The 8,668-nt window shown below is 39.6% G+C and overlaps 1 protein-coding gene across 1 annotated transcript in view; it reads left to right on the top strand.

Moving 5' to 3' along the window:
• The window catches only part of ZNF766 (zinc finger protein 766), a 47,289-nt gene that overhangs the window by 4,837 nt on the left and 33,784 nt on the right, over positions 1-8,668 (top strand). The window contains exon 3 of the mRNA XM_011965852.1: positions 1,548-1,715. The gene's annotated coding sequence lies outside the window, so the exon portion shown is untranslated. The remainder of the gene's footprint in view (positions 1-1,547; positions 1,716-8,668) is intronic.

Raw genomic sequence — 8,668 nt, 5'->3', positions numbered from 1 at the left:
AAAAAAAAGTCATCAGGATGTATGGGATAGCACCAAAAGAGCCAAGTTCGCATTACAGGATTTCAAGAAGGAAAGGAGAAAGAAGGCTATAGAAAGCTTATTTAAAGATAGTAGCCAAAAATGTCTCTATCTGGGAAAAGATATAAATGTCTAGGTGTAGAAAGCTTAAAGGTCTCCAATTAGTTTTAATTCAAATAAAACTTCAGCAAGACATGTTATAATAAACAGTCAGAAGTCAAAGACAAAAGAAGAGGGTTTTTGGTTTTCGTTGTTTTGAGCCAGAGTCTTGCTCTGTTACCCAGACTGGAGTGCAGTGGCGCCATCTTGGCTCATTGCAACCTTCGCCTCCCAGGTTCAAGCGATTTTTGTGCCTGAGTCTCCCAAGCAGCTGGGACTACAGGTGTGCACCACCGCACGTGGCTAATTTTTGTATTTTTTTAGTAGAAATAGGGTTTCACCATGTTGGCCAGGCTGGTCTCAAACTCCTGGCCTCAAGTGATCTGCCTTGGCCTCCCAAAGTGCTGGGATTACAGGCATAAACCACCGCACCCGGCCCAAAGACAGAGTTTTAAGAGCACAAAAGAAGACTCATCATTTGCAATGGAACTCTATAAAGCTATCAACAGTCTTCTCAGTAAAAACTCTATGGGCCAGAAGGACAGTAGGATGATATTATTAAATCACAGAAGAAAAAAACCTGGCAGCTAGGAATAATTTACCTAGCAAGCTGTCCTTTAGAAACGAAGGACAGTATAAGGACTTTCCCATACAAACAAAATGTAAACGAGTTTATCACTTTTAGGCCTGTCTTATGAAAATGATAAAGGGAGTTTTTTAAATAAAAGAACATTAAGTAGTAACATGGAAACATGTAAAAGGATAGAACTCTGATAAAAGTAAATGCAGAATCAAATTTCAGGATACTCTCACACTAATGGAATTATGATAATCACATATATTGAGTATAAAGTCTGAAAGGCAAAACTTAATAGGTATATTAACTTGTTTAGGGACATACAATATAAAAGAAATATAAGTCTAATATCAAAAATATAAAATGTGAGTGGAAGAATAAAAGTGTAGTGTTTTCTATGTGATAGAAGTTAACTTTTTATCAGGTTAAAATAGCCTTTTATAAGTAAAATGTGTTATATGTAAGATGCTAATCATGAAGCAAAAAAACCTATAGTAAGTATTCAAAAGATAAAAAGTAAGAAATATAAACATACCAGTTCATAAATGCATCTAATAGCAAAGACAGCAAGTGAGTAGGAAGAAACAAAATCTACAAAACAATGAGGAAATAATTAATAACATGAAAAGAGTAAGTTCTTAACTATCAATAATTACCTTGAATGAGGCTGGGTGTGGTGGCCCAAGCCAGCACTTTGGGAGGCTTCCAGCACTTTTTTTGGGAGGCTTTTTTGGGAGCACTTTTTTTTGGGAGGCTTTTTTTTTCCAGCACTTTTTTGGGAGGCTTCCAGCACTTTTTTTGGGAGCACTTTTTTTGGGAGGCTTGCAGCCTTCCAGCACTTTGGGAGGCTGAGGCGGGTGGATCACCTGAGGTCAGGAGTTCAAGACGAGCCTGGCCAACATGGTGAAACCCTGTCTCTACTAAAAATACAAAAAATTAGCTGGGTGTGGTGGCGGGCACTTGTAATCCCAGATACTTGGGAGGCTGAGGCAGAAGAATCGCTTGAACCCAGGAGGCGGAGGTTGCTGTGAGCCGAAATTGCACCATTGCATTCCAGCCTGCGCAACAAGAGCAAAACTCCATCTAAAAAAAAAAATTAAAAATAAATAAATAATTGCCTTGAATGTAAATGGATTAAGTTATTTTATCTAAGGACACAGAATGTCATAATAATTTTTCAAAAGACCCAGGTATATGCTGTGAGAAGAGACTAACTTCACCATTAAGAACACAAAGTGAAGAACTAGAAAAAGATATTCTATGCAAATAGAAACCAAAACAGAGTAGAGGTTGAATAAACATTAAGGAAAAACTGTAACAGTACAAAAATTGTCATTATACAATGATAAAGAGGTGAATTCATCAAGAGGATATAAGAATTATAAATGTAGATATGCCTACCATCAGAGAACCTTAATCGATAAAGCAATTATTAATAAATCTGAAGGGAGAGACAGACTGCAATGCAATACTAGTAGAGAACTTAAATATCTCACTTTCCACAGTGGACAGATCATTCAGACAGAAAATCAGTAAGGAATTGTTGGATGCACACTGTTCTTTAGACCGAATGTACCCTGATAGACATACACAGAACATTCCATGAAATAGTACCAGAGTATCATTCTTCTCAAGCGCATATGGAATATTCGCCAGGACAGATTGTATAGATAAGACAAAGCAAATCTTATCAAATTTAATTGAAGTTATATCAAGTATTCCTACTACAATGGGACAAAATTAGAAATCAATAATGAGGAATTTTAAGATGGAGGGATATGGGGAAAATTAAACCACATGCTCCCGAACAAACAATGGGTCAAAAAAGAAATCACAAGAGAGATTTTAAAATATCTTGAAACAAACCAGTAGAAACACAACATACTAAATCTTATGGAATGCAGCAAGAGCAGTTCTAAGGGGGAAGATTAGAGCAATAAATACCTACAACAACAACAAAAAAGGTCTCTCAAGTAAACAACCTAACATTACACCCTAAGGAACTAGAAAAAGACAAGCAAACTAAACTTGAAGTCAGTAACAAGAAGGAAGTAATAAAGATCCAATGTAATCAGAAAAAAATGGAAAAGCAGAAAAACACAGTTGAGAAGATCTTTGAAACTAAGATTGCTTTTCTGAAAAGATAAATCACAAACCTTTAGCCAAACCAAGAACAAAGAAGATTCAAATAATATCAGACATGGAAGATGAGACATTACACTTAATATCGCAGGAATACAAAAGGTCATAAGACAACATTATCCACAATTATATGCCAACAAGTTAGACAATCTAAAAGAAGTGGAGAAATTTCTAGAAAGAGAAAACCTGCTAAGACTGAATCATGAGGAAATAGAAAATATCTTTCATTAATGCAGCATCAAGGAAAACAAATTAGGCCAGGTACAGTGGCTCACCTTGTAATCCCACCACTTTGGGAGGCTGAGGCAGGCAGATCACTTGAGGTGAGGATTTTGAGGCCAACCTGGTCAACATGGCAAAACGATGTCTTTACTAAAAATACAAAAATGAGCTTGTTTGGTGGTGCATGCTTGTAATCCCAGCTACTTGGGAGGCTGAGGCACAAGAATCACTTTAACCCGGGAGGTGGAGGTTGCAGTGAGCCTAGATCGCACCACTGCATATCAGCCTGGGCAACAGAGGGAGACTCTTGTCTCAAAATAAAAATAAAAAATAAAAAAAACCCCGAAAACAAATTAAAAATCGGAACTGACCAAGAATGAGAAACGAGATTCAATCAGTAATAAAACACTCGCATCCAAGTAAAGTCCAGGATGTGACGTGTTCTTTGAAGCATTCTACCAAACATTAAGAAGAGAGTAATGCCAATCATTCTCAAATTCCTTCAAAATATTTAAGAGTAGAAAACATTTCCATTCTCTTTTTTGAGGCCAGCATTACCCCGATGCCAAAGCTACACACAAGAATACTACAATAAAAAGCTACAGGTCAACATTCCCTATGAACTTAGATACAAAAATCCTCAACAGAATATTAGCAAAGAAAAAAAAAATTGGCCTGCATGATGGCTTTACACCGGTAATCCCAGCATTTTGGGAGGCTGAAGCGGGTGGATCGCCTGAGGTCAGGAGTTTGAGACCAGCATGGCCAACATGGTGAAACTCTGTCTCTACTAAAAATACAAACATTAGCTGGGCGTGCTGGCAGGTGCCTGTAATCCCAGCTACTCAGGTGGCTGAGGCAGTGAGCCCAGATAGTGCCATTGCACTCCAGCCTGGGTGGCAGAATGAGACTCCATCTCAAAAAAAAAAAAAAAAAAAAAAAAGAAAGCAACATATTAAAGGATTATTTACCATAATGAAGTGGTAGGTTATCCCTGGAAGAAGGATGGGTCAACCTATGCAAATCTGTGATTGTGATGCTCCACATACGAAGAATGAAGACATAATCCATATGAGCATCTCAACAGATTCACTGAATGCATTGGACAAAATTCAATATTCTTCCATGATGAAAACTCTCATCAAATTAGGTATAGAAGGAATGTACCTCAGCACAACAAAGGCCACATATGACCAACCCACAGCTAATACTATGCCCAAAGATAAACAGTTGAAAGCCTTGCCTTTATGATTAGGAACAGGACAAGGATGCACACTCTCACCACTTTTATTTAACATAGTGGTGAATGTCCTTGCCAGAGTAATTAGGCAAGAAAAAGTAATGTAAAACATTCAAATAAAAAAGAAGTGAAGAAGTGAAATTATTCTTGTTTGTTAATGACCTTATACACAGAAAACTCAAGACTAAACAAAAATACTGTTAGAAATAATAAGTGATAATAAATGAACTTTAAAGTTTGAAGATATGAAGTTGGTGAGCAAAATTTGTTGCATTTTTATATACTAACAACTCTCTGTAAAGAAATCAAAACAATCTTATTTTCAATAACCAGAAAAACAATAAAATACATAGAAGTGATTTTATCTAAAGAGGTGTATAATCTGTAAGCAGAAAATTATAAAATGTTGATAAAACAATGAAGAATATATGAAAAAATGAAAAGATATGTCATGGTTGGGAATTGGAAGAATTAACAATGTTAAAATGTCCATCTACAGATTCAGTGCAATCTCTATCAAAATTCTAATGATACTATTCACAGTAATAGAAAAAACAATCTTGAAATTCATATGAAACCCCAAACCCCCCAAATTTTCCAAAGTAATCTTGGGTAAAGGAAACAAAGCTGTAACACTACCTGATTTCAACATCTACTCCAAAGCTATACTAATCAAAACACATGACACTGGCATAAAAACATACACATGGACCAATGGGATGGAATAGAGAGCTCAGCAATAAACCCTTGCATTCATGGTCAATTGACTTCAACAACAGTGCCAAGAACACATGATGTGGAAGGATGCATTTGGATATCTACATAGAAAAACAATAACATTGTTTTTTTAATCCGATTTTTATTCAAATATTGCCTCAAAATGCATTAACAACTTAAACTATAAGGTCTGAAACTATAAAACTACTAGAGTTCATAGGAGGAGAGCTACATCATATTTGTCCAAGCAATGATTTTTGGATATGACCCTAAAAGTACAGTCAATGAAAGCAAAAATAGACAACTGGGATTATATAAAAAACTGTACAGCAAAAAGCTGGGGTGGTGGTTGTGAAGAAATTTTGATTAGTACAAAGATATGGTTAGAATGAATAAGTTCTACTGTTAGCACAGTAGAGATGATTGTTAACAATACATTTCAAAATAGCTAAGAGACGATCTAAAATGTTCTCAACGCAAATAAATGATAAGCATTTAATATGATGGGTATCCTAAATTCCTTGATTAATTCATTTTTTTGCTTCAATACATGGGATCTTGCTCTGCCACCCAGTGGCGATCATGGCTCACTGCAGCCTTGAACTCGGCCCAGGGGATTTTTCCACCTCAGCCTCCACAAGTGCTCAGATTACAGGCAGGCATAAGCCACCTTGCTCAGGCAAAAGGGCCAAAGGGTGGATCGCCGAAAGGTGTTATGTGAGAAATTTTGTGCTGCTACCCAAATCCAAATATCGAAGTGCCCCAAATCTCCAGTACCTTAGAATGTGACTGTATTTTGAAATAGAACATTTGAAGGGCGATTACATTAAAATGAGGGTGTTAGAGTGGGATCCAATCAATCTGACTGATGCTCCTATAGAAAGGGAAAGTATGGACACAGAGAGAGACACCAGAGTGTTGTGCACATAAAGACTTTGAGGACACTTCATAATGGTGACCATCTGCACGCCAAGGAGTAAACAACAAGCCTGCCTTCACCTCAATCTTGAACTTCCAGTCTCCACAACAGTAAGAAAATTAATTTCTGTTGTTTATGCTACCCAGTCAATGGCATTTTGTTATGGCAGCCTGAGTGGATTAATACACAAGGTAAGAATCTGCCTTTTCTTTTCTTATTTTATTTTATTTTATTTATTTTTTTGAGACAGGCTCTCGCTCTATCACCCAGGCTGGAGTGCAGTGGCACCATCTCGGCTCACTGCAACCTCTGCCTCCTGGGTTCAAGCGATTGTCCTGCCTCAGCCTCCCCAGTAGCTGGAATTACAGGGACCCGCCACCACGCCTGGCTATTTGTATTTTTAATAGAGACGGAGTTTTGCCATGTTGCCCAGGGTGGTCTCAAACCCCTGACCTCAAGTGATCCACACGCCTCAGCCCCCCGAAGTCCTGGGATTACAGGTGTGAGCCACTGCACCCAGCAGAATCTCCCTTTTCAATGCTGATACCTCTATGAGTTTCTCATAATATCTCATTCTCATGAGTTCCAGGTTCCCAGTCTCTGAGGTTCTTACAGCTTGACCCTCTCAGGAGAGGCTTCACAGGGAGGCATAAAGAAAACAGAACCTGGGGATACATCTCCCATTATATTGTTTGCCCATTTGCAGGAATTAAAGGATAACAAAGTCAGCAAGGGGTCTTCTCCATTAGAGGGAAACTATTGAGATGCAGCGTGAAGAGTATTGATTGGTTTTAGAGGCAGAACTTCCTGTTACTGACTTTGGACAAATGGTAACTTTTCTAAGTCTGACTCTTCCAGTGATATAGCATGTTGTTGTCATTCCTCGCAGGGATACTGTGACTCTCCCAGGGCATTCTGCATGTGAAAAGAGGTGGTAAATACAAATCACTGCACATGTGTGAGGCTTCATATTATAGTCATAGATGTTTTCATCTTCTTCCTGATTTCTGATGCTCACAGAATCTAAAATTACAGGATTTAACCAAAAAGGGCATTTTTCTCAACCTTCTGTAAAATCCCTTTGTTCTTAATTTTCACCACATGAGAAGCAGCCTTCTATCTTCTAGCTCTGACATTATTCAGTGTATGGGTCTTAATTTAGAAAAGTGACCGAGTGATGATACAGAGAGGCCAATGGAATTTTTAAAGGAAAGGCAGGGCAGAGCAGGGTGCACGGTTTAGGATTGGCCAGATTGAAGCATTTCTGAGGGCCTTGGGGAAAGGGGCTGTTCCTAGTTCTCTAGTACCTGGCTTTGTGTTGACTTAGGACAGCAGAATATTGGCTTGGTGTCTGAGAGTTTGACAAGGAGAGGGTTGGGGCATGGGCTCTAGGTGGGTAAATTTTCATAGGAAAGGCTGGATTCAGGAAACCCACTTCTACCTCTAAGAATTTGCTAGCCCCAAGATGGGCAGTCTCTGCCCGGTCAGGGATGACACAGTCACAGCACAAAGAACACAGAAAATAAGGAAATATAATAAATATAATTAGTCCTGTGGTGGACAGGTGCCAAACAGACAAATACAAAATCTAAAGAAACATATTTAAAACAGAGTTTGTCACAAAAAGAAAGAGAAATCCTGGGTTTTTTTTTTTTTTTCCCAAAAAACTTCACTTCTAGTCTTTTTTTTTTTTTTGAGACAAAGTCTCACTCTTGTCCCCCAGGCTGGAGTGCAATGGCGTGACCTTGGCTCACTGCAACCTCCACCTCCCGGATTCAAGCTATTCTCCTGCCTCAGCCTCCCGAGTAGCTGGGATTACAGGCACCTGCCACCAGGCCCGACTAATTTTTGTATTTTTAGGAGAGACAGGGTTTCACCATGTTAACCAGGCTGGTTTTGAATTCCTGACCTCAGATGATCTGCCTGCCTCGGCCTCCCAAAGTGCTGGGATTACAGGTGCCTGCCACCGGGCCCAGTTAATTTTTGTATTTTTAGTACAAACGGGGTTTCACCATGTTGGCCAGGCTGGTCTCGAAAGCCTCACCTCAAGTGACCTACCTGTCTCGGCCTGCCAAAGTGCTGGGATTATAGGCCTGAGCCACCATGCCTGGCCGTAATTGAACTTTTGAAAGAGTTTGTTCTTTCTCTGACAGGAATAGATTGTCTTGTCCACATGCTTTTCTCCTACACCTGTGTTCAGGACTTGGGGAGTCTTTTCCTCTGAAATAGGAGGTCCTGGTTCCACATTTCCTTAGTGAAGCTCTACTGATTTCCATCTCATCAGATCATCTGTCTCTTCAGTATGGGCTAAATTCTTACCAGATCTCTGCAAGCTGCAGCTTTGAGGCCCAATGCTCCAAATACACCCAGCTGCTCCTCCTGTGAGTGTCCATGTAGAGGGCACTCAGCACATGGGAAGCTGCCACAGGTCTAACAAGCACAGTCTGGGGATGATGCAGTGACACCTCAAAAGCCACCATCTCTGGGCACAGTCATTATTTCACACCTGTAACCCCAGCACTTTGGGAGGCCGAGGTGGGCAGATCACTTGAGGCCAGGAGCTGGAGACCAGCCTGGCCAACATGGTGAAACCCCATCTCTACGAAAAATACGAAAATTAACCAGGTGTGGTGGTGCAGACCTGTAATCCCAACTACCTGGGAGGCTGAGACACGGGAATTACTTGAACCCAGGAGGTGGAGGTTGTAGTGTGCCGAGATCATGCCACTGCACT

This window comes from Mandrillus leucophaeus, unplaced genomic scaffold, assembly GCF_000951045.1.
Source record: "Mandrillus leucophaeus isolate KB7577 unplaced genomic scaffold, Mleu.le_1.0 Scaffold74, whole genome shotgun sequence".
Classification (NCBI taxonomy): domain Eukaryota; kingdom Metazoa; phylum Chordata; class Mammalia; order Primates; family Cercopithecidae; genus Mandrillus; species Mandrillus leucophaeus.
The sequence above is the reverse complement of the archived record's forward strand: the minus strand, read 5'-3'. Positions and strand labels throughout refer to the sequence as shown.